The sequence below is a fragment of the Talpa occidentalis genome, unplaced genomic scaffold (genome assembly GCF_014898055.3).
Source record: "Talpa occidentalis isolate TD23 unplaced genomic scaffold, MPIMG_talOcc4v2.1 talOcc4.2, whole genome shotgun sequence".
Lineage (NCBI taxonomy): Eukaryota > Metazoa > Chordata > Mammalia > Eulipotyphla > Talpidae > Talpa > Talpa occidentalis.
This window is the reverse complement of record NW_023602073.1, coordinates 98,443,369-98,470,104: the sequence shown is the minus strand read 5'-3', so window position 1 is coordinate 98,470,104 and position 26,736 is coordinate 98,443,369.

The window sequence follows — 26,736 nt, the reverse complement described above, 5'->3', positions numbered from 1 at the left end:
TCTTATAGACCATTCACAGTTCTGCTCATTAGGCCCAGAGGGAATTGCCTACTCTTGAATCCCTTTGACTCCATTTATTCTTCAAGTTATGCATGCATTTTGTCAAAAGATGTTTGCATTGCCTACTATATGCACGAATGCTGGGCTATAGGAATACAGACATAAAGAAAAAAAGAAACTAACATTTTTTTGAAGATTGACCTAAATAATATCCTGGCCCAGTTTTTATTGTATGTAAAATGTAGACAAACATATCCAATAATTTTCTTCTATGTGTATTGAACAGATCCTTCAATCTCTGGTTAGTCAGTGAAAAATCACAAGCTTTTCACTGCATTGTGATAGAAGAAACAACTAAAATTTTCTAAATAGGGTGTTCTAGAACTGCATCACTACTTTCTTAATCTTTAATTATTAAGGCCCATATGGACTTCTTTGATATTGTTTCATATGGTGTTTTTATTAGCCAAAAAATCACCCTGAATTATTTGGGTGTATCAACTGGATTCTTCTGTTCATAGTGCCTTAGTTTAATTTAAGGATTTTTTAATATAACCTTCATTTGTAGAATGATTATGCATTGTGCTGAGGCTTAGAAATATAAATTTTATAGAATGTACATAGAGGAGATGGGTGAAATGTATCTGTTTTCTAGATTGTCCAAATGGTTAAATAGTGGTGATCACTGATTTTGATATTTGCTTAGTTTTTTTTTTTTTAATTTGAGCTATATCACATGCACACACATACACATATACCACATGTATTGTTAGATATATTTTGTTTTCTATCTGTGAATATATTTTAGAGTATCTTAAGCAAGTTTAAATCAGGAAATCAGTTTAGAAATGGGTGGTAAATAATCATAAAGCAGATATCAAGAAGAAGAGATGATCAGTCATCTCTTACAGATAGAGAATACAGAACATTAATACAATACTTTTGCAAAGGAGAAAGCTTGATTTACATAATATTAAAAATATTTAAGATGCCCAATAACTCATACTATACTTTTTAGATATTTAAAAAGCATGTCTATAAGAAGTTTAAAGCAATTGCTTTGAAACCTAACTGTTTACTTACTTTAAGATGAATGTATATCATTTCAAGTTACCTTAATCACCCCTTTACTTATCACAATTGAGGGAATTGTATATTTAAATTGTAGGTTTTGGTTTTACTTTTTATTGAACTGTATCATACATGTATAAAAATATACTAATTATAAGTCTACAATCCACTGATTTTTCATGCAAAGGCATGAAACACCAAGATCAGAAAGCATTATCAGCACACAGAAGCTCTTTCTAGTCACTAGCTCCATTGAAGGGTAACCACTATCCTGACTTCTAACATTATAAAAATGGTTTGCCAATTTTTTAACTTGACAAAAATGGAATCACACAGTCTGAGCTCTTGGTTCTGGCTTCTCTTTTCTGCCTGTGAGATTCACCCATATTTTAAAATATATTTATATAGTCATGTATCTCTTAATAGTATTTAGGTCAACAGTGGACCATAAATACAATGGTGGTCCCATAGGCTGTATTGTATACTCTAGGTAAGCAGGAGGCTATACCATCTAGGTTTATGTTCTTATACAATGACATTTGCACAATGATGAAATCACCCGAAGACACATTTTTCAGAATGTATCCACATTGTTAAGTGATAATGCATGATTGTAGGTCATTCATTTTCATTGAAGTATAGAATTCTAGTCTGTGAAATTATCCATTCTACTGCTGATAGGCAAAAGTGTGAAAGCTGCCTGCTTTGTCCTATTGAGCACTATGCTGCTGTGGACTTTCTAGTATTTCTCTCTTTCCAGGTCATAGGGAAACACATATTCAGTTTTAGTATGTGCTGCCAAAGAGATTTTTAAAAACATTGTAAAATTGGGTCTTTTTTTTTTTTAATACAAAGAAGTCAGCATTGCTTGGTAGAAATTAAAGGCTAAATTTGTAGACTACACAAAATAGTATAAGAACATTAATAAAACATCAGCTTGTGAGTTATTCTTCCCACATAAGTCCACCAAGTCAAGTCATTCCTCCCAAGTTAGTCCACCATATTATCTTTTGAGGAATACTGTATAGAAAACAGCCATTACTCTCTTGACATCCACTTGGAACCTTGAGAAGAGGTTCACCTGAACAGTCTGTTTTTTGAATATGTTTCTATGTTAAATTTCTCTGAGGTTGGAATGCAAAAGGAAAAAGAAATTCATATCATATAATATATACTTCGTTATAACCTATGTTAAACAGGCATATTAACAAATATTTTCTCAGCAAACAATTACAATAGTTGTACCATGTTTTCTTTACAGTTGAAATGTGGAAATTATGTGAAGGATTAGGTACACAGATGATATTTTTAAAGATTTATTTGTTCATACATACAAGAACTGGGGTACAGGCCAGAGCTGTGGCGGGGTGAGAGGACTCACCAGAGACAGAGGGGGGACAGAACAGGCAGATCTACTGAAATACACTGCTGAGGGGAGCAGCGGGCGAGACAGGAGAGGTCTGCTACACCATATGGGTTTCTCCCTGGCCAGGCAGTGATCGACCTTGTGCTGCAGAGGCTGCGGATTGCTTCATTGTGCAGTGCTTAACCCCTTGCACCACCAACGTGGCCTCACAGGTGATATTTTTAAAGGAACAATTATTTCTAGCTAGAATTTTCTAAATAGTTACATCTTATCATTATATCGCCGATTTTCTTAATAGTTTTTAAAGGGTGGTTTCCTCACTAAGCTATAAACTTTGAATATAGTTAAAATGATTATGTATTAGTCACACATTTTGGTGTGTTACACTAAAACATAATTTATGCTTATTTATTCAGTTCTTACACATAATCTCTTGTCATATTTTAATGAATGAAAACTGCAATAAATTACTTTGTGAATGAAGTAAGTGTTTAGGAATCTTGGCTCAAAGTGGGTACTAGAGGGCTTTCAGCAAGTACCTTACTTAGGTTTTGAATGTATAGCAAGTTTTCTTTCTTCAGTATGTATTCTAAATAAAATTATTTAGGATATGATAATAGATAAAAATAGATTGTATTGTTTAAAACTTAAGATTGCTCTAAAAGGGCAATAGCAATGAAAATATAAAAAACACTTTTGCGTGCATGCACACAGAGTGATTTTCACATAGGAACTAGTCACATTAGGAAAAGCTACAATGGAAATTTTCATGTATCATAATGGCAAGAGTTGGGCTGGGCTGAGAGAAAGAAATCACTCAACTAAAACCAATACAGTAAAATTGCTTTTAAACTACTCAAATTAGTGTAAATGATTTTGAAGTGATGATCTTTCTCATCTTGTTTTAACTCTATTAGGTTAGGTTTTGTGAATTTGTCATTTATACTCTGAACTGAATTGTGCCCCCACCCCCCAAAATACATGTGGTAAAGCTATAACCCCCAGTGTGACTGTATTTGGACTCAGAATTTTAGGAGGTAAATTGGGTAAATAAGTTCTTACAGTTAAGTAAGTTCTCATATAGAACTAGTATCCTCCAAAGAGGGGATATCAGAGAGGTCTGTCCGTGCCCTTCTTCCCGCTTCTCCATGTGAGGATCAACATCTACAAGTTAGGAACAAAGCTCTTGCTAGAAGCTGACCCAGCCAGATCTGGGGCTTTCTAGCCTCCAGAACTGTGAGAAAATAAGTTTCCATTGTTGAAGTCATCCTGTCTGTGGTATTTCGTTTATGGCGGCCCCAGAAAATTCATAAAACTTTGAACTTCCCCGCCCACCCTCCATTAATTCTTAGGCAAGTCCCTACTTTTAGAAAAGCAAGTTTATACTGAATAGTACTTAAAAATAATTAACAGTAAAGTAGGAATTGAAATACCATGTTACCTGTTCTTATCTGTCTTCCTAGTGGTTTTAGGACATGACTGACAGATTGTTAATTTTTAAGTGATTTGCACATATTTGGCTCCTTTATCTCAGAAAGGACACTTCCTTTGAGGGAGTAGGTCTGGTTTCTCCAACAGTGACATGCAAACATTCGATTTATATTTTATGTTCTATAAAGCCCATTTTTTTTTAAGATTTATTAATTTATGCATACAAGAGCTGGGGTGCAGGCCGAGATGCAGGGGATAAGAGGATTCACCAGAAACAGAGTGGGGAGCAAAACAGGCAGACTGACTGAAATACACTGCTGAGGGGAAGGACAGGAGAGGGCTGCTGCGCTGTGTGGGTCACCTCCCTGGCCGGCCAGGGATTGAACTCGTTCTGCAGTGGCTGTAGACAGCTTCATAGTGCTTTATAGAGGGCCACCAAGGAGGCCCTCTATAAAGCCCATTATTACTCATGTTTTACATCTACAGTCTTTATATTCACTTTTTTTTTTTTTTTTTTTTTTTTTTGCGGAGTGGAGGTTCTCATGACCATATCCCAACTAAGCATGAACCAACAGTGTACAAACTGACTGCTTTTCACCCCCATGTGCCGTCCTACTACCCACGAATATACCCCTTTACAGAAATTCTAGCTTCTGTCTCAGAAGTCCTGATATTTCAGAGTCTTTATTTAGTTCTGCTTTTATACAAAGATATTTTGAAATGGTAATACCACTGTAAAGAGTCCTTCCTTCCTCTGGGACTAGTAATCGTGTTTTGTATTGTTTCTGAAGTGTAACATGGGAAAGAGGTAATATATCTTTCAAGCTGAATGCTTTCATTGTCACTGGTTTTCATTTTTCACACAGACTTTGACATATTTCAGTACTGTTGGTGGTGATGCTGTGAAAATCTAGGAGGATGGTTCATCAACATCTCTGGCTTTCCCCTCCTCTCTTTTTATATAAAAATTGTAAAAATGAACATAGCTTAGCAGGGCTGATCTTTTAAAATTCTTTCTGAACCTTGTATTTTCACTGCTATTGAATATCTTTGCTATTGTTACTATATAGCTGATTTAATTGTTGGTGTGCATAATCTTTCAAAGAATATGTAACCTTTCTCTATAGGATTATTTAAATTTGGGGATAGAGTTTAATGATACAAGATATATATTTGTAATATATATAATATATATGAATTATTCAAGAGATGTATATACAACATTCAGATATTATAATACACACTAAATATTTTGGTGTATATGTATGTATAATAATTTTATGTATGATATAAGATGATAAATAATAAATCATATATAAATATAATAATGAATTTTAGACAAATAATTATAATATATGTAATATGTAGATATTTTATGTATAGTATATATGTGATTTTCCATAAACTTATATAACATCTACCACTGTGATTTATTTTTAATGATCATTACATCTGGGGCAATTTTGTACATTGTTAAAATTTTTTAAGAAAAAAGTTTTAAGGACATCATATTTTAGCTTACCCTTGTACCACAATTTATTTGTCCACTTTCTGTATTGAACATTCAAGTAGTTTTGGTCTTTCATTAATGTAAGTAATGTTGGGCCTCCCCGGTGGCGCAGCGGTTGAGCGCTGGGTTGCGAAGCTGCCCGCAGCCTCTGCAGCACCAGTTCTATCCCAGGCCGCTGGGTGAGGGTCCCACATGGCACACCGACCTCTCTTGCTGCCCGCTGCTTCCCTCAGCAGTGTATTTCATCGGTCTGCCTGTTCTGTTCCCCGCTCTAGCTCTGGTGAATTCTCTCACCCTCCTGTGCTTCTGACTGTACCCAGTGCTTGTATAAATAAATAAATAAATCTTTAAAATATATATATATATATAAGTAATGTTTATTTACCACTTTTTTATTTTTTGATAAGCAAAATTTGAAACTTGCATTCATAAATCATTTGTTTTTATTTGAATGTCTTTGATATATCAGGCAGTCTATTTGGGGCTGGATACATGTGGAAATAAATTTTAAAAAATATATAGAAATGCTTTGAAAATGAGTATTACTGAGCATCTGGAAGTTTTTAAAGTGGCATCTCCTTTAAATTGTTTTTATTTTTCTAGTTAATGGATTACCAGAATATTTTCATCAACATAGCTCAAAATATGTTGATGACTCAAATAGAAGACAAAAATGTTATGAAATCATACTTGATGATGCATTGTCTTTCCCATTCAGCAAATCCAATAAAAATACTTCCTTCTTTCTTCCCTCTGCATATATTTAATATGTGAATAAAAGCCCACCTTTATTGGGCTCTGATTTCCATGAATCTAAACCCCCACAAAGTAGTGTTTTGAAATTGTTATCAGTCAATGTGATTAGTCAGTATATTATTCAAATTATTAGATAGCCATCATGATAATTTTCCCTCAGGTTTTTATAAACTACCTTTTGACTCTATTTTTACATCAGGTATAACCATTAATATTGGACACAATTATGGTATTGCTTTTAATTCAATGTATCTGTGCTTACAAATTAAAGAGTAATAAATGATCAATTTAAACATCATACAAATTACTTTAATACTGTGATTATTAGGTGAAAAGACACCTTCATGAAACTTACAAATATAGTGCATCATAATCCACTTCCTAGAGCACCATAGGAGTTTACACCTTTTTGGAAATAAGTGCTTTCTGCTTTCTGTAAATCTCAATTTCCTCTCAAATTCAATTGAGGGAATAAACCTCAGTTAAAAAATAGGAGCTCCTGAAAATCAGGCCGCTAGTTGTGATTAATGGATTGAATACATCCTGCTCTGTCTATAAAATTGCAATTTGTATCAACTAAGTGAGAAAGCCTTTGGCAAAAAAAGGGGTTAAAGGCCATAAATGGGTCTCATACTATGGACATTGTCTTGATCGTTTACTGTTCAATATCCACTATATCATTTTTGATTACTTATTAAGTTCTAGATTGTGGATATTTATAAATTTATAAATTTAAAATTTAATGTGTGGTTTAAAGGCTGCTCACACAAGAATATTAAAAAAGAATCTTACTATTCAATGTGATAAATTTGGAATACACCAATGTTCACAGCAGTATTATTCACAAGAACCAAAAAGTAGAAGCAACTCAAATGTCCACAAATGAGTGAATGGATAAAGAAAATGTAACATATACATTCAATGAAATAGGATTCAGCCATTCAAGTAATAAATTTTTGATTCATAGTACAGGATGAATCTTGAAAACACTATGCTAAGTGAAATAGCCAGTTATAAGAAGAATAGTTTACAATAGTTACAAGACAGATAGTTTATGATTCTACTTAGATGAGGTGCCTAGAATTGTCAAAGAGACAATTTGAGAGGGGGGGGGATAGAGAGAGAGAGAGAGAGAGAGAGAGTAGTGTTTACCTAGTGCTCAGGTGAGGGAAGAAAGGGAAGCTTCTCTTTGATGGGGATAAGTTCCTGTTTGAAATGATGAAGAAGCATTGGAGATGGATGGTTGTGATTTTGCATAACACTGTGGATGCCCTTAATGATATTGAATTGTATGTTTTAATAATTAAAATGGTAATTTTATGTTATACATATTGACAAATTATATATTATTATAGCATGTATAATACATTATTATATTAACAAGTTTTACACATTAACAAATCCATTTAAATTTTAAAACTAAAAACCTCTGAGCCACAGAGGAAACCACACACTTTCTGGAAGAGTCAGCACTGAAAGACTACATATTTCTTTGTAGAACAGCTGGATTTTAAAGTGGGCTAGGTCTTCACTAGGTAACACAAAGGGAAAGGCAGTTCTCACAGACCAACAACAGCAAGGAGATACACAAAAGCAGCACAATATTTTATAATCTCAAATAGTTCTTTCTGATAAGAGATACGTGGTCGTACATGAAGAAAAGCAAGGAATTGAAATTGGAACAGGTTAGCTGGGATCACATCATGTATAATGCCTGTGGCAGATTGCATTTTCCAAAGATAATAACACTCTTTTCTCTTTCACATATTCTTATGGAACCTGGCTACTCACTCACCCAAAAAAGGAACCTAATTCTTTTCCCTTCAAATCTAGGGAGATTTCTCACCAGCTTGTAAACAATGGAATGTGGCATAAATAAGGCACAGGATTTCTACAGGGCTTCTCAGACTGTCATAAAATGTGAATCAATTTCCACACAATCCCCTAAAATAATTGCTCTTAAATCCTGTAAGACTGACTAGTGGCCCCCATACAATATAGAGACCCAAACTAGCCCAAATAGCATGGCCATGTAGAATGGACGTGGCACTTCATAAGGACAGATTCATAGTCTTCAGGCGCAATAGCCCCCTACTTTTCAAGCTCTAACCATTGTGTGAGGGCAACTTCAACAGAGATCCTGAACTTTTGCTGTTCACCAAATCCATTCCCATTTCCTCAGGCAATAAAATGATTTTTGCTGTTTTAAGCTACTGAATTTTGATGGTGATTTGTTACATAGTAATAGCTATTGCTAACCTGAACTATGTCATATGTCAGGTATTGGAGTTTGAACTTGACTAGTCACTATTTTATGTGCATCTCTTTAAAAAAAAAAAAGCAAACCTTTGTTCATTCTCCTTTCTCCACCTGGAATACTTCCCACTGAGATTCCTACCCATTAAAATTTTTTTCTATTCTGACAGCCTCAATCACAAAATATGCCTTGATCACATTAGCTCTCCTAACTGAAATCATCATCATCATGTCCTCTTTGGAATAATAGTTTTTTTTTTTTTTTTTTTTTTTTACTGTGCAGGTGGCATTTATTGTATCTTATGCCATTTTTTGATTATCCATGTTACCCTTTAACAGATTGCAAGAGGCTTTAGGCCAGAATTGTACATTATGTGTTCTGATCTCTGCAATGTAGGCACCGTGCTTTAGAGTCTGTATGTTAAAACTGTTTGAAAATAATTACTGAAAATCGAAAAAAAAATGAGAACCAAAATGTTTTAATTTATGACAAGGTATATTCATTTCTCTAGATAATATTACTGCCCGTCATGAAATTACTTTGTTCTTTATTCACATTTAAGCAAGCATATATTTTTATGATGAATATTAGAAAAAAGAAACTTTAAGAAAAAAATAGGAGACTTTTATTTAGTGTTTTTCAAAGATGGCAATTTGAAAAAGTAGCCAAAATATTCACAAAGGTCACAGAATTCTTGGGAATTCTTGTCCTAAATGTATAATCAGAACTTCTTGGTCTATGTAAACCAGACAGACTTTACTTTTAATAACAACTCATCTAAATTTTGGAAATTGTCCAGGAAAATACTGGCTGTCCTAACAGCCAACTTTCCCACCAATTTTCTGGCAGCAGTGAATGCTGAGAAATGAATGCAGGAGTTGCTTTTATATTCAAAAACTTCATCATTCTTTAAGCTAAACAAATGACAATCAAGCACACATCCAGTAATACACTTTCCTCATACTGACCTCTACAAAATCATTCGTGAGGCAGCAACCACTTTTCTTTAGATTTAAAAGTTCTGCTAGACTTGAGATAATTAGTAGAGTAATAGCAATAACTAGCAGTGCAACCATAAAATAATAAATGTGTCAGAGATCATAAGATTTAAGAAACACTGATCTGCATCACAGGAGCTATGATTTCATGTTTTCAGGGATATTGTGAGACATGATCAATTCCAGCTTTAGATAAAGGAAAGTTTGAGAACTCACTCCCTTTTTAGACAGAAAGAAAAAAATAAAGAGAAATGCAAAATCTGGAATTCCTATACATTTCAGTCACCACTTTCAAGTTTTATTTCAAGGTCTCAGCTACTAGTCTGTTGTGTCTAGAATTAATCAGTGAGGAGTCTGCTTCGAAAGGCGAGACTTGAGATGAAATCAGTTTAATTTATAATGCAGGTTGGAAAGGAAATGGGAGAAGTACAAGGAAGGCCAGTTACATCAACAACATTTATGGAGGTTAAGCGTGACTCTCAAGGAAAAACAGTCAATGTCAGACCTTTGCTGTTCTGCTATGACATTAGTGTAATGGTAGAACACCTAGGGACAGGCTGATGCACAGTATTTGGCCTTGCTTTTAATAGATTTCAATTCTTTAGAAATTTAAAGAATAAAAGATGGTAAAACTATTGAGAGACAGAGTTTTACTGCCACAATAAAATATTTCTTGTATAGTTTTCTGTTGTCCTCAGGTATTTTTCCTAGAGGTTGATTTTCTCTTATATTGTGATATAAAATTTATCTGATTTGAATATTTTTTCCCCAGGATGTTGAACACACCCACCTAAATTAGCCAACCATATCTCTCTAGACTGAGGAAAGTTACATGAGATTATTACCTTCATCATTATTCTCTACCACCCTAATAATCTTAGCACACAAAGAAGAAAATTCAAGAATTGAATTAAATAAAAAAACAGTGGATGAAAAACATATTACATATGAGAATATTGGGTTGCCATCAATTAAAATCCGGTATGTTCTTAGAAACAGACTTGCACATTAAGTTATTGCCGTATCAGTGACTTAACTTGACTCCTTAGATTTTTTTTTGAGTTGCTCAGCATCTACCTGGTAGAAGTATAGAGGCATGTTAATAATATGATTATGATGATTAATGATTTGCAAAAACATAAAGAAATGCTTACTGAAATACACTTGGAAATGGAAATATATTTAGCACTGAGGGTATTGAAGGTAAACATTATAAATTTGTTTAAAGACATTACCTTTTCTAGAATTCAAGGAAGGAAATCCTAATACTATTTTAAATTCTCTGTATTTGTGACTGATGCTTAACTTAAACCTTCTAAATAGCACTATCAATTACTTGACAAAAGATGTAATTCAAGATATATTTGTTAGAGGGATGTTAACATTTTTAAAATCTAAGAGGAAAAAGGTTCTATGCAAGATATTTAGATGGAGGGGTAAAATTAGAGGTCAGTTTTCTTACACTTCTTTACCAGTAGTGCTGTGTAAACTTGTGTTTTATGAAGAAACTAAAGATTGAATAATTTGTAAAATAATATTGTTTATGTATCTTCTTTTACATTTTATTATATTTTTGTTCCAGTATTTATAACACTGAATATTCTTGAAAGTGCAAGCAAAAACATTCTTAGGTAAAATACTGATGTTTATTGTAAAGGAAAAAACAGTTTGGAAATAAGCTTTATTTCAAATTTTATTAGTGTGCAAGGGGGGCAAAAAAACCTGTTTGATTCTGAAGAGACTTTTTGGAAGTATAGTCATTTTAAACCTGTAAGTGAATCATGCAATTGAGACTCTTTCAGGAGGAGAATCCTGGGTCTCAGTGTCATTATTCCCAGGATGTGATTTACTTTCTCCTCTCCTTGAATACTACCCTGGAGATAAGTAAGATGGCAGCCTGCTACTGGAACTGAGGAGAGAGATATCCTTACCTTCAAATATCTACATCATTTGGAATTACTGACAATTGCCTTTCTACTTACACAATGGAATTATTGTAAGAAATGTTATCTTGGGAATTTTAATAGAAAGAATTGTAACACTAAAATCTGCATGAAATTTAGTATGCATTATTATGAAATTATTTCTGAATTACCTAGGGAAATTTGAAATTATTTTTGAATTTCCCAGGGAAATTTTAAATAGGCCTTATGGAGATTCTCTTGTAAATCAATTTTCCTCTTTAGAAGTGATGGCATTGGGACAGAAGTGGGGAAGAAGAGTTGAAAGAGTGGTTTAGATAAAGTCATTCCCATGTAAGAAATAGGACACTTAACAACTATTAGCTTTTTAAAAACTAAGAGACATCCATTCCATGACAAAATGTTCTATGTATGAAACTCACATTGGAAAATCACTATATCTTGATTGCATTCATCTATCCATCAGGGATTTATAACTGAGATATAAATATTTCATTGAATTTTTAATAAAACCTTAATGTGCATGATATACAGAGAGTACACTACTACTTGAAAGCCCTGATATATGAAAACTGCAGCAGTTTTGAGGTGGATCAATAAATTTCATGACTTTATGTTAGAGAGTTTAGTATCATCTTGTCATTTACCATCCATTTCTCAAAAGAAAATAACTACAATTAGAGTCCTGGACTGTTTTTGGTAAGAAATCAAATATCTCCCAGACACATCTCTAAGGTTGTCTGGAGGAGTCAATATATTGCTTGACAATTTTTTTTTAATTTTACTCAGATTACAATTAGGACAGTGGAATACAGCCTACAACTTTGATATGTCATAAAACAAGATGGTAAAAGAGCCAGAAAATTACTCTGGCTCTAGAATTTCTAGAGTAGATAAAACATGATGCAATGGATTAGATTTTGTGATACCAAGTGACAAGATCTCATGTGTTGCAAACTCTCTTATTGTTGAAGAATTACACAGGGGAATTAAATCATAATGTTTCTAATGACTCCACTGCGTTGTATTCAAAATGCTGAATTTATTAATTTGTAAAATGAAAGCCTTGAATTTTAATATTTTTAAGTTTATTTTTTGTTCCAAAATGCATTTTCCCCATTTGTGAATTGGAGCAATACATGAAATGTAAACCACAGTAGGCACTAGAGGAAATATTTCAAAGTCTGAGAAATTCTATTTTATTTTTCCTTCTCCGTAGAAAGACTCTCAAAACAGTTCGTACTCACAGGCCAAAAGAAACATGTGAGTGGATGTATTACTTAATATTCTTCAGATAACATTAATGTCTATACATTAACTGTTCAAAGTTGGAGAGATTTTCTAGAATTCAGAACCTGGTTGATCTATCTGTAGACTCACATTATGTTTTAATGAGATTCCAAATATTTATGTATGATGCTCTGTGCTATGTAAATTGGGTAACATTGCAAAATACTTCACTGGAAAATATAAATTATTTACGTACTTCATTTATCTTCACTTATATTACTCAATTGGCTTAGTTCATTTGCATTTTTTTTGTAAAATGTCATATGCTGAATATTAGTTAAACACCTATGTTTTTAGTCATATGTAATGGGTATTAATTCTCTAAGATCATCTTGTGTGAAGTAATATGAGAAACAATGCCTCCAGTAGGCTGTGCCAAACTCACGTGGTTTTTGCATTCCATTGACATCATTCTGGAGACAAAATTATGTTTATCATGAATTTTGTGTATTTTCCAGGAGCTAAAATATTGGACTGACCCTTCAGATTTTTTGTTTCTTCCTGATTCAGTCTTGAAGAGTTGTAGATTTTTAAGCATTTCATCTAGTTTATTTAGTGTGCTGGCTGATAGATGTTTGTAGTAATCTCTTATGAGCCTCTGTATTTCTATAACATCTTCATGTCTTGGGTAAGGACATGAGCTGAACATTTGTATAAACTGTGCTGTTGTTTTTAATCCAAGGTTTTTTTTTTTCTGTTTTACTTTTTGAGTGTCTAACCATAAATATAGCATATGCATGACGATATTACTTATTGAACTTATATTCATGTGGATATTACTTAATTTTGGAGCATTCACAGTAATTCTCAAGGTAGTATGTATCACAACCATTAATGCTACAGTTGCTAAGCTATTCTAATAGACAATAGCTTGTGTTATCCTCAGCATTTCTTTCAAGAAAAAGAGATTAACTAATCATTATTGTGATTTTTGGTCCCTGGAAAGCCAAGAAAATAGATGGTGGATACTCAAACTAATTAAGAGGCAATGTGAGAGTCAATGATTCTCTCTAATAAGGAAACACCCAAAATGACCAACCAGTGGAAACTTGCTATACCCAGAAACACTGAAAGTAGCATCTAGAAAAATGACTAAAATTTCAGGATAATGTGTGCTAATCATTTCAAAAGAGTGGGGGTTTTATTGAGGATGGGAAAAATTGGGAACTGGAAGGTTGATGAGTGTTGTTTGGAGACTGGATTAGTGATTATTTAATTTTAGTCATTTGGGTTTTACTCTCCAACTCTCTTTATCTGTTCTAGATGAAAGATATAAAACAGCAAGGAGGAATTTACCAAGAAAAATGTAAGCACTTAGTGAGTTTATTTTTACATCTTTTCCTTAGCCTTTTGTTCCATTTTTGCATCTAAGGCATGTTCTGTGTCCTTCTGTTATCAGCCTCTCCTTTTTGAATTCTGTTATAGGCAGTATCTCAACTTCTTTCTAGTTCTTGCCACAATGTAAGAATTTTAGGGAAATTTCATCATATTTATGAAAAATAATCAGCATTCAGTTTTATCAAATTAAAATATTTCAAAAGTTATAAATCCTCACATTAGAAATAAAAGTTGTTTTTCATACAAAGCAAATTACAATTGACAATGAATTGACTAGCTATTACCTCCCTTCTCTTTTCTCAACTTGATTTTTTAATAAAAAATTTCAGGGGTGGAGTTCCTATGTAAGCCTGTAGTTTTGGGTTTTTTTTGGGGGGGCATGGTTGGGGTTTGGTCAAAATTTTTCACAAATTATAAATTAATGAGCATTGGGATTTGTTTATTTATTTACTAACCTATATACATCCCCAGGCTAGTTTTGTATGTGGGAGAGTAAGATATTAAAATGATTCAGGTGTTGGAACCAGAATCCTAGGTTTGCTCTGGCTAACCATCTTATAATCTTGGTTATCTAATTAATGTTCTCTATCTCAGTACAATGAGAGATGGAGTGCCTCACTAATATTCTTGTTACCAAGAGGTGATAATACTGTTACTAGCAAGTTGTTGTGATAATTAAAGGAGTTAAACATGAAAATCCCTTAGAAACTTACCTAACAATTTAGTGCCTTGAATTTAATGTTATAATTGGTGGTAATGGTGGTAGTGATAGAACTTAGTAACTATTTAAAGGAAGGAAGAAAGATCAGAGTTTCCATAGACTGATAGAATTGAATTTATTCAATTTATTAATATTTACCACTGGGAAGGATATTCCATATTGGGAATTAGTGTCAAGAATCTTTGTATTCAAGACTCTGTGCTCAGGATGTTGCAAAAGTATATCTTTGCACATACTTTGCCCTCTAGCTCCAACACATCTAATGTACTCTTCTTGATACATTCTCAAAAATGCCTCTGGAGCTATGGCAAATATCTTATCCTTATGATGTCAACCCAGTCACTTGGGCTACTCCCAATCTATGTCTTTATCAGGCTATGCTGCTTTTTAAACCTTGATATATGGAATGCTCATGCGAGATCTTACTAGGTGTTTCATTTTTAAAATGTTTCCATTTGTGAGTTTGGCAGACTAAATTTGATTCCTGAAGTTGTAGGATTTCTTTTTTTTTTTAATTTAAATAACATTGGTCCCAGATTCACTACAGTCTGTAACCCTTTATAGTTCTTGAGAACTCTTAATATCTCTTAGTCAAGTGTCAGTTGTGATTTATTCTAATAGTTTTACTAGTTTCTGTTCCCCTCAAAAAAAAAAAGGTAATCTGTTTTGTATTATTTTTTTACCTCTGTTGCCCAACAGACGTATAGGAACAGAGTTATTCAGCAGAGCGTTTTTATGAATTCTTCATAAAAATATAATTTTTATAATCTTGATTCTGAGAACTTCTTCTGAGAAACTTTTTCTGTAGATTTGACACAAAACAGTTCTTTTGGTCTACTTCATAAGATTGATACTAGTGCATTAATTAGGACTTTCTTAGTAACAAATAACAAAAACTGCTGTCAGCTTGCTTTATGCAAAATCATAGAAATTTACTCAATAAGATGGCAGAGTCTAGATATGAGGATCATAAAATGATTTTCTAAGGAAATCATATCACTACCTCTGATGGCTATTTATTTCCTCTTTGCTGGATTAATTCTTATGCAGTGTCTCCCGGTCTAGAAGCCTTAAACAGCTTTCACTGTACATTCTCATCATATAGTAGCAAAAGAGAACATAACACTTTTTTTTCCCCAGTTGTTTCAATACAAATCTTAGGATTGAGTCTCAGTGACCTGGCTTTGCCACAGGTCTACTTGTGAAGCTTGTTGGTAAGTTTAAGACCACCTCAACTACATAGAGGTTGGATGAAGAAGTGGGGAATTTCCAAGGAAAATCAGGATGATAGTCTCAATCCCCCAACTGGAAAGAAAAGAAAGAAAAGGGATGAAAAAATTCTAATTTGGTAAATATTACTGAAGTCCATGTCAGCTGGTATTTTATATAGCATGATGAATTATACCTTGATATGTTAATAAACATTTATATTTGATATAGTTTGAATGCGAATGAGAGAAAAGGTAATTTAAATGTTTTACAAACAGAGAAAATATTTTGTCTTTTTCATTCCTTACATAATTTCTGTATCAATAATAAGACAGTAATGTAGCTTTGTTTTTTTTATTTCATAAAATATTTCTATGTGAATTGAAAGCCTGTACATATATACAAATTTTATAGCTAAATATTTTTTGAGGAGAAAACAAACTGAATAATATAGTAAATATTACTGGTGGCCGGTATTTGTGATGTATTTATTAGGCTCAATTAAAGGTAATAAAATTCTAAGAAAATTATCATTTTTACCTCTCTCCACTGAGGATATCAGAAAATAAAGGGATGGTAATTTCAGATACACATTCATGCATGGGTTGTGCATATAGATTAGTAGGCTCTGACCCAACAAATAAAATAGAATCATAAAACAATAAATAAAATAGAATCAACAACAAATAAAATAGATTCATCTTCCAACCTTTGCTTCATTTAACTCTGAAAACACTTTAGGTATTCATGTTGTGAATGGAACAGCTAGATGCATTCTAGGTTTTTGATCATCACATCTATGCAAATAAACTTAAGGCTGTGTTTCTACGATGTTTAGCCAGCATATGTGTCGATATAAAGACCTGATTCCGAAAATTCACACTTACTAAAATTTGCTTGTAATGTTTGGTAAAGAGGAAAATCTAACTTAGTTTATGTTTTGCAAATATAAACTGCTGTCTTAGCTAAATTACTATTCCCAAGGAAAACAGTGGTCCACAAAATAGTTAAATACAAGTAAGTCATCTTGCAAGTACTGCCAAATTATGTCCCATTTCTTTCATATGCTTTGTTTAAAAATGCTACAAATGCCAAGTGCTGAATGTACAGAAATACTTCTGTTGTTGCTTTCACTGTATTAGTTTGCAATTTATATCCCAAAGGCTTGTGGTTTGTTACTTGTGGGAGGAGTTGACTATCAGTAAAGTACTGGGAAATAACATTAGAAGTTGAATACTTGCACTTAGACATGGGAGAGGCATCTGAAAAACTGTTTCCAAATTCAAAATGAAACAGCACAGAATAAGTTAAAATTTGCAAAAGAAATCAAGAATTGTAGTAAATTAGGTGGTTGGAGAAACAATCTATCATTGCAGCTGATGACATTTTGAGAATTTCCACCAAATTAAGAAATACTAAATAAACAGAAATGTAAAGACAGAGAGAAGAGATAGGTAAAGGGAAGATTTACAATAAAATATGCTTTACATTTCACATCAAAAAGATTTCTTCAATGTCTGGCTAAGATTGCCATTTTCTCTAGATTTCCCATCTAATCCTCAGTCTTGCTGGTTCAGGATCTTGTCCTAAAGCAGATTGTTTTCAGACTAAGTTATAATTATTCATTCACAGCATTCTGCTTCTTCCACAAAATAACAAAAAACCAGACATAAAATTTACAGAAAGATAATAATTTACATGTATATGTATATTTATATTTATATCAGATACCTGTTTCATCTCTCAACATTTATCTGTTCCATGCCTCAATTATACACATTGTGACTCTTTATTGAATGTGACTTACTTAATCCTCCACTGTCAACATCTCATTTAATGCCCTAATACAATCTTTCTCTCCTTTCCACCAAATTAACACTATTCTCATTTCTCCAATTAAAAGATAAATGCCATTTTATTGAAGGATATCCACGACTACCAATCTCCCCTTCTAAAACCTGGTTTATGTACTCTGAGTTGTGCTATGATGAGTTCTCTGTTTCCCCTCTGTCTTTACTTGCTGCATGCTACTGTGATTGTTTCCCTCATTATCTCCCACACTAAATTGGAATCTTTGGAAGAGCAAGAACTTTGCTATATCATGTATCTCCAGAAGGTAGTATGGCAACTAAAAACGAAAAATTATTAAATGAAATAGTTAAACTATATAATTAAAGGAAATTTCTAAAAGTAAGGTGGGATTATTGAACAATTCAGCAATTCCATAAATTAGAGAGAAAACTGTCTTTTCTGAATATTTTAAGTAACTGAAATTTGGGTTTGTTCTCTGAATTATAGATTAGGAGCAACATGACCTTCCTATGAATCCTTGTTTTTTTTTTTCAAAAGATTTATTTATGCATACAAGAGCTGGGGTACAGGCTAGAGGTGTGGGGGGAGGGGTGGGAGTGAGAGGATTCACCAGAAACAGAGTGGGGAGCAGAAAAGGCAGACTGACTGAAATACACTGCTGAGGGGAGCAGCAGGAGAGACAGGAGAGGTCTGCTGCGCCATGTGGGTTCCTCTCTGGCCAGCCGGGGATCAGACTCATGCTGCAGAGGCTGAGGATTGCTTCATATTGCTGTGCTTACCGCTTGGGCCACGAGGGAGACCCCAATCCTAGTTTTTAGTGAAAGAGAAATGTATGGAATCAAGAATTCTTTAGGTTGCTTTTTAATTTGCATTTTTATCTCTCCTTTTGATTTCCTGTGTCCTTAATAAGAATTTCTGCCGCCTCATATTTATAATTATTTTACATCACACCTTGGGTATCTGATTTTCTTGACTCTCAGATAGGGGCTATCCTACTATTGCAACCTGCTTCACTGCCTAGCCAAGCATGGGCTTGGGAAGACCAATTGATTAATGCTTCCTCTGAACAAGTCTTCATTTCAGAAAGGAGTTTGGCTGCTTTCTTATAGTAATAGGTAGGAATTTTAAATAGATTATTTAATGGTGCATTAAAACCATGTTTCCATGATTCTCAGTACTCATATCACAGGATAAAACATGGACACCTTTAAGAAAGAACTCCTGTGTGTATATTTCTGTTTCTAATTTTTGGAGTAAGACTTGTAAGACTTAAGAATTCACAATTTCACTTTTCATTTCTAAAAATGGAAATTTGTCCTTTTCTATTTTACTTATTTCAGAGAGAAAAACAACTCCTTAAATATAAATAATTAGAATTGATATTTACATTGTAATACATTGCTTTGTTACTTCTAAATAAGACCCAGCACTGAAAAGTTTTGAATTTTGCCCTAAAGGAAAAATAAGAAAATAAATACATACAGATTATTATTTTGTAGGGGTATTTTTGCTCCCTCCATGAAGATCATAGAACAGAAGAAATAGTGAAAGTGATAATACTTCATAGCATTAAATATTATAAATTTCACCTGTCAAATTGATACCCTGATTTGATAAGTATATATGCGAATTAATGTATTTGATGACTAAAATCAGATGTTACAAAGCTTTTATGTAACACTTTGGAAATACTAAATTTAATATGGAAGGAAGAAGGGCCCAGATTCTTGCTTTTGTTGGTGTGTGTATGTGTGTTGAAAGGACTAGGGGTTGAGGGCTAGGGGCAAATCCCTCAGATCACTATGCTTCCATTTATTTTAATAAAGGAGGCAATTTAGCAAATGCACACTAGCAGTCCATACAAGGTTATGTGCTATCATAATGAAAGAAGATTTTACTTTAAAAATTAGTTTTATCAAGCCCATTATATCATTTGTTGTTATCACCTCCCTTTTTTACCTTGAGTCTAAAAATTCTATAATTGTGCATGGGTAGAGCAAGAGGCGACCAAAGACATGACTGATAAAATGATGAAAGTGTAACAAGACAACAAGAAAAGCCTAAAGTTTCTTGTTTAAAAGGGTCAAATTAAATGTAAGTTTCCCCATTTGTTCTAGTTTTCCATCTGGGATATAGCACTGATAATGCTCTACTGGCTTCATGCATTATTAACTAATTAATTAGTTCCTACACTGTGAAAATCTTTGAAATTAAACCTGCCTATGTAAAAGAGCTAAATTTGCAGTTTAAAAGGCTAAACCTCTCAGCCATTCTTGCATTTGCTTTCACTTTACCATAATTATAACTTTGACATATTTAAATTTGAAGGCACTTGCACAACAAGTGCTGCTATGAGAAATGTAAACGTACATTTTAATATGTTCTATTGTGGGAGATAGTTTTAAAATGAATATACTTTAAGTTCTGATATTATAAGGTGAGTCAAGCAGATAGAATGGAAGTTCTATAATATAAATTATTACATTTATATCTGTAGATATATTTACTACATATATATTATATGAACTTAAGAGAAAACAAGGAAACTTAAGAACAAATGTAATTTGTTATAAGAAAACAAATACAATATTGAGTACATTGTCATTAAATACATATCCCTCCGATTTTTTTACATATGTATATATAAACATAAACATGTACACATATAAGGATATCCACTGGGAATAACTTGAAAACAAAATATCTGTACTGCTTATTTTATGTCTAAAGATAAGATTGTATCCTTATGTCTAAAGATAAGATTCTTTCATCCCTGTTACTGGAATTTTAGGACCCTATTACCAAGAATTTGATTATCATGTACAGTTAGGACTTTGAAAACAAAGACAGTCAATTCTTGCCCTTAGAGTAACGGGAAACATTTTATTCAGAAAGCCTGTTGTTTATATAAACTATTCTTCCTAATTAACAAAATAACCACAAGCCACATTAACAAAACCACAGCAATGCAGTAAAGAAAATCTGTGTTTCCAAGTGCCCTCAGGGTCATCTTCCAGACTTCTCCAAATCACTATAATTAAGAGCCAATTGACAACTCAACTTCTTATTGGCCATTTTTTGATTTGCAAAACTTATTGACTCAATTAACAGGCTTAACATAAAAGGCAAATTTAAAGGAACCATATAAAAGCAGCTCTACCAAATCCCTGTTTAAAAATTTGCCATTTGTGTTATTAAAATAAGAGAGCTTATATTAAATTTTATAACCCTATGCATTTTTATTGCATAATTAAATATAACATTTCAAAGGAAATATCCTTTCTTAATCATTCATCACATTGTGGTCACATTAGGTAAATAGTTCCTTTTGATTTGTCAACTCTTTATACTTATGATTGAAATTCTGTGGATAAAAACATTTTCTCTTCTTTATATCTATGTTGTTGAATTATAAATTCATTAATTTACACATAAAATATGTCACATCAAACATTCACTTGCTCATCTATGATTACAACACGAGTTTATTGGGCAGCAGTAATATACCAGCATAATGCTATTTATGTTGTGGGACACAGGGTCTAACAAAAATGCCGTTGGGTCAGAGCCTCTCTTACTTCTTCTGGGTATGAGATTCACTGCCAGAAATGAAAGCTAAAGGTCTTTGGTGCAGCAAAAGAGATATTAAAGAAAAGGGACCCTATAGGGTGTTACCTATTGTTGGGTGGAGTTGCAGCTCTTAGAGCTAGTAGGCTGCTGCAAAGGCCTGAGTTGGGTTTGGGGTAGGAAGGACAAGGTCCTACTCTCATTCAGCCAGAGAGAGGATTGCTGTCTACAGCAGCTCCTATGAAAGAGTGCCAGCCCATGCGATTGCTCCCTATTAAAGGCTCCCAAAATGACTACTTAGCCCTGCCCCCTTCCCAGCATTCCCTGATTTAGGACATCAGGCAACTGCACTGCATGGGCGTCACCTCTGCACCTGCTGCTCCAACATTTATACCTGGACTACAGTGTCAGGTATGGGAACATAACTGTTTTCAAACTTGTTAGTGTTTAATGTGAGAGTGGGGGAAAGAAATGCCTGCTTTTATAAGTATGGTAATTGCTCTGCTCATATTTTCTGTAAGCCGCACTGAGGAAAAACTTCTAAATCCAAATAGATGACCATGAATGTGTGTACTGAGTTTTGGAAAATGAATAGGTATTATTATTGAAATAAGAGTGGAGGAGAAAGAGCTTATTTTTAGCTTTCAAACAAATAAAAAATGTAAAACAGGGTATTTCCAAATAATAATTGATAACTGTGTTAAGCAATGGCATTTCAATATTGTCCTTAAAGTTATAGGGAGTCGCTGTAGGATTTTAAAATCTTTTAGATAGTCACATTTGAATGTTTGAAAAGATCTCTTTAGGAGCAGCTTGGGGAATGAATTATAGTAGGGTCCAGGCAGAAAGTGGAAAGAAAGCAGTTGGGAAAACTACAGGGGTAACCTATTTTACATTAATGAGTTTAAACTTAGATATTAACAATGGGGAAGGAGAAAAAAGATATATAACAAGGATAGGTAGTTAGGTAGATAGATGATAGATAGATTAATTTAAAATATAGATAATTTTTTTCAGAAACAGGAACTTTGAAATATTTGCATAATTTCTGAAAAAAAAATGTGGCTGACTGTCATTTAGTTTTATGAGGCTGCCCTTAAAGCAAAGGTGTGCAGATATTCAAAGCAGCAGCCAAAAAAGATGATAGATTCATGAGGGAACAGATACATTTAATAGGTGACTGTCATCTCCTGTAGGAGTCAAGCTATAGGTGGTAAGACAAATAGAAAGTAAAGTCACAAATGCCAACAGAAGGCATTTCTATCTAATAGGATTTCACACAATAATTAATAAAACCCCAAAGAGGTAATTCCTAGAAGGAATCTCACCCTACGTTTTGACTGTGTAGATTGCCTTGTAAGGATTATGTCACAAGAACAAGTTTCAAATCTTAGACCTGCCTACTCCCTTCTAAACCCAGAGAACGTTCCTTTTCCTGGGAGCAAACTGTAGGTTCTTCTGAATGCAGCCCTTGTATGGTGTTACCAATAGGGTGGAAAAACTTCCCATCCTGCACCTCCTTGTTTACCCAAACTGTCTCCAAATGAAGTTATTTTCCTCCTGATTTTAAAATGTTTTCTTTCTACTATTTACTACAGAGAGACATGAGTGGCTTTGATAATTGCTTTCCTAGTGAGATTACAAAGTTTCCAAGAATACACATGGTTTTCTAAATGATTTATTAATGAGAAAAGAAATCCTCAGATCCTAATTCTCTGCTATTTTTTTCTGCTACATTTTATACATATAATCTTTTGAGAGAGTTGCTGAACATACTAAACAATTTTTTTTCACTAGTATCCTGTCACTTTCCTGGAGATGCTTTTGGGAAAGTTTACTCTGCTTAGGTAACTACAGAGCTGCACCTTGGGAGAGAAGACAATGCCCCATAACAAACACTTACTGAAACTCAAATCGTGCGTTAGGCATTTCTCTTCTTCATTGGATTACAGTATTCCTTTCCTGTTCAGGTCAACGCAGGTTGGTGGGAGATAACTCCATCAAAAGTTACCACAATCCTCATAAACTAGTCTTTCTCATGAGCAAATTAAAAGGAAAAAATAAGTGGTTTTAATTCATAAATGCAAACCTAGATTAAGACTGATACATCATTCAGTGTAACTCACAAAAGAAGAAAAATCATGCTTATTTCAATGTGTGCATAAGTATCATGTAATACAGTTTTAAAATTTATAATAAAATCCTTAGGAGACAAGTAATAGAGTTGAACAACCCTTTACAAGACCCTTTTGAAACTTTACACTTAATAAAACAGTGAAAACTTTTTTCTGAGAGCACCATCCAAGTAAGCATATCCACTCTCATTACATATACTTAACATATTGAAGTGCAGTGAAATAAAAAAAATTCATAAGAAATTAAAAGGAAAAATAAAGCAGTCATATTTAGATGACTTTACTGGTAAGTTAGAACATTAAAAAGAATATACTACTTCACTTTAAATTTTTGAGTAGGCATATTTTTCTAAACAAGGCTTATAAAGTATGAATCAGAAAGGGAACTGACTAAGAACTGTTCATCAAAAGATATCATTAATTGAATGAAAAAGTAAACAACAAATTGAAATGAGATATTTGCAACATTTAAATGGTAATAAAACTTACACTGTGTATATATATATATATATATGAACTTATATATATATATATATATATATATATATATATATATATATATATATATGAACTTTAACTGTAGTCAGACCACTTAATAAGGGCTAGATTTGAGAGTTAGGAGGACAGAAAAGGGTACTAAACATAAGAAAACGTCCTTAATCTTATTAGTTGTCAGAAGAGTGTAAATCAAAATCAATACAGCTGGAAACCAGTACAACCATCTGAATTGCTGAGAAGTGGGGGGCGTAAGGGGTGTGGGGGGAGGTAAGACTAATAATAGAACTAATGTTCTATTCCTATGTGTTATTATATGAAAGGATTTCAATATAAAATGAAACTAGAGGATGTAAATTGGAGAATCTCATACATACATCTGCAGAGGAAAGTAATTTAAGAACTGAGAGGATGATTCCCAGAAATACCTCGTTTACAGAAGTCAAAACCTACTTCCTGACAATGAACATTTGCCAAGATTCCCAAATCATTCTCAAGTCAATGCATTTACTGAGTGGACTGAGTGGATTTGGTCCTTTTGTACTTCTTGCTCTTAAAAACAGTCAGCCCCAGACCCTCAAGGAACTTGACTGTATATTGCTACGGCCCTATATTTCCTGAATTGCAATTCATCTGCTGGAGTAAACTGACTTGAATAATTCAAGCAAGCCTCAGTTTACCTTTTTATTTAGGTAACTGTACTCACATGTGTTCACTTTGTAAAAAAATATATATAGCTATGGAGTAACCTTCATTTTTATGAATATGTTATAGATCAATAAACATTATAGGGAAAAGTTAAAATTGAGAACTTAAGTATAGTTTTAGCTGAAACTTGAAATCGATTATAGGAAATTCATGTTGATAGGAAGGCAGGCTTATGAAATTCCAGTCATTCTGCTGAAAGAGGATCTCAGCCTACATTATAGATGTAAAGAAAACAAGTGGGAGTGCCCTGCAGGAAATCACAACCAGAAATATCCCCACGGCTGCCTATAAGGAATGCAGAAACTCAAGACCACTTGATAGGGCAGTGGATGCCATGTGACATAATACATTTCCAGGAGGAAAGTTTTATACAAGAAAAAAAAATGTAGTGAAAGTAGATGAGCATTTCACTTTCTGTTTAAGTTGTAGTTTTCAATGAATTCTCATTTCCAAAATGTTAATGCCAGGTGCTTCTACTTTTCACATGCTTTGGGGATGCAGTCCAAAAAATAATCAGGAAAAGTCAGGAAAGGAATTACATTTGGCTGTATTCAGTTTTCTTCTCCTGAAATGATGTAGGTCTCTACTGATCTAGTTTTCTGTGGCACATGTTTCCTCTCATTAGTTGTGAAGATATACTTGCATATTTTTATATAACCAAATACACAAAATGAACTAACCAAATGACTTTTTTTAAAGTGTTGACAGTTTTTTAAAAAACATTCTTAATGGAAACCAGTCATTACTATCCTTCATTAATAAGACAATTTCTACAGACCACAAGGCAATAATCCAAATCCTCCATTTTGCACAACATACAATTCTTTACAGGCCAAAATTTGCATGTGTCTGCAAAATCATCCCCAAAGACCTCCTGTTTTGAAATCCTAATTAGACTTAAAAAAAGAAAAAGCTTCTTCAAGTTTGATAATATTTTACATTAACCTCAATATTTCACCTGCCTCTTTATTTGTGAACCCCTTTTACTCATTTTAAAGTGTTAGATTTTTTACAGCAATTAAAATAATCTAATTTAAGTACTCTTGTACCTAGTTGTCATTGTAGACACTTATGGTGCTTAATTTATCAAACTTGAGTTTATATACCAGGAGAAAATTGTTCACCTCATGATCATTCAAAATGGGCAGTCTGCACTGAAGGAATTCATTCCGTAAATATTTATTTATCTACTGCAGATAGATACAGATGGGTAGATAAATAGGTAAATAACAGGAAAATACTTACTGGTTACCTACTATATGCTAGGTAGTGAGGTTACAACATAGTCCTTGCCATTAACATAATGACAACATAAACTTCTATGTATTTATTATTATAGCACCCTTAAAACCTAGATCTGGGCTCAAAATAAAAAGACAAAGAAATCAACATTTTATAATGCTTATTTATACTGGCAAATGTTGTATTAAATGGAATTCCTTATTCCCATATACTCTCTAGGTATTATATACATTAATTCAGAAAAAAACAGTGCATATTCTTGATATTTATTTTGCGTTATTGAATAATATTTCTGAGATTTATACACCCATATGACTGAATAATTTATACACCCATATGACTGAATAATTCAGTTGTGCCTACAGCAAACAAACTCTAAGAGCCCCATGTGATGGTAAGCTTTGATGTGACTGGTTAACATGACCAAGGCAAATGTCAAGGGCTGGGCATTCCCAGATTGCTGTGGCATGCTTCTGCCAGAGGATTTGGCTGCAGCAAGCTCAGTCAACCGTAAATAATGATGGACTGACTGTACACTCATCTCAGGCTTTTGTTCCTTTAAAACTAGTTCAAAATCAAGTGGTAAACAATTAAATAAATATACCACCTACCAACTTAGCTGTGCAAACTCTTATAATTATACCACTGACCCCAAAGAAGGCAAACCTAAAGACATAATTGCCTTCATGGCATCTGTAGTCTGTCAAGAGAAAGAACCCACATGGTTTACAAAAGAATATAATTCAAACCAAAATGTCATCAGCACTGAGGCCTTTATATATTTTTGTGTTTTTTTTATTTCACTGAAGCAGGAAGAGTATTCAATTTGTAACATATTGGTATGATTATCTTGAACTGATCTTTGCTGAGGAGACCCTATTATGTTGCTCTTTGATTGTGAGGATATC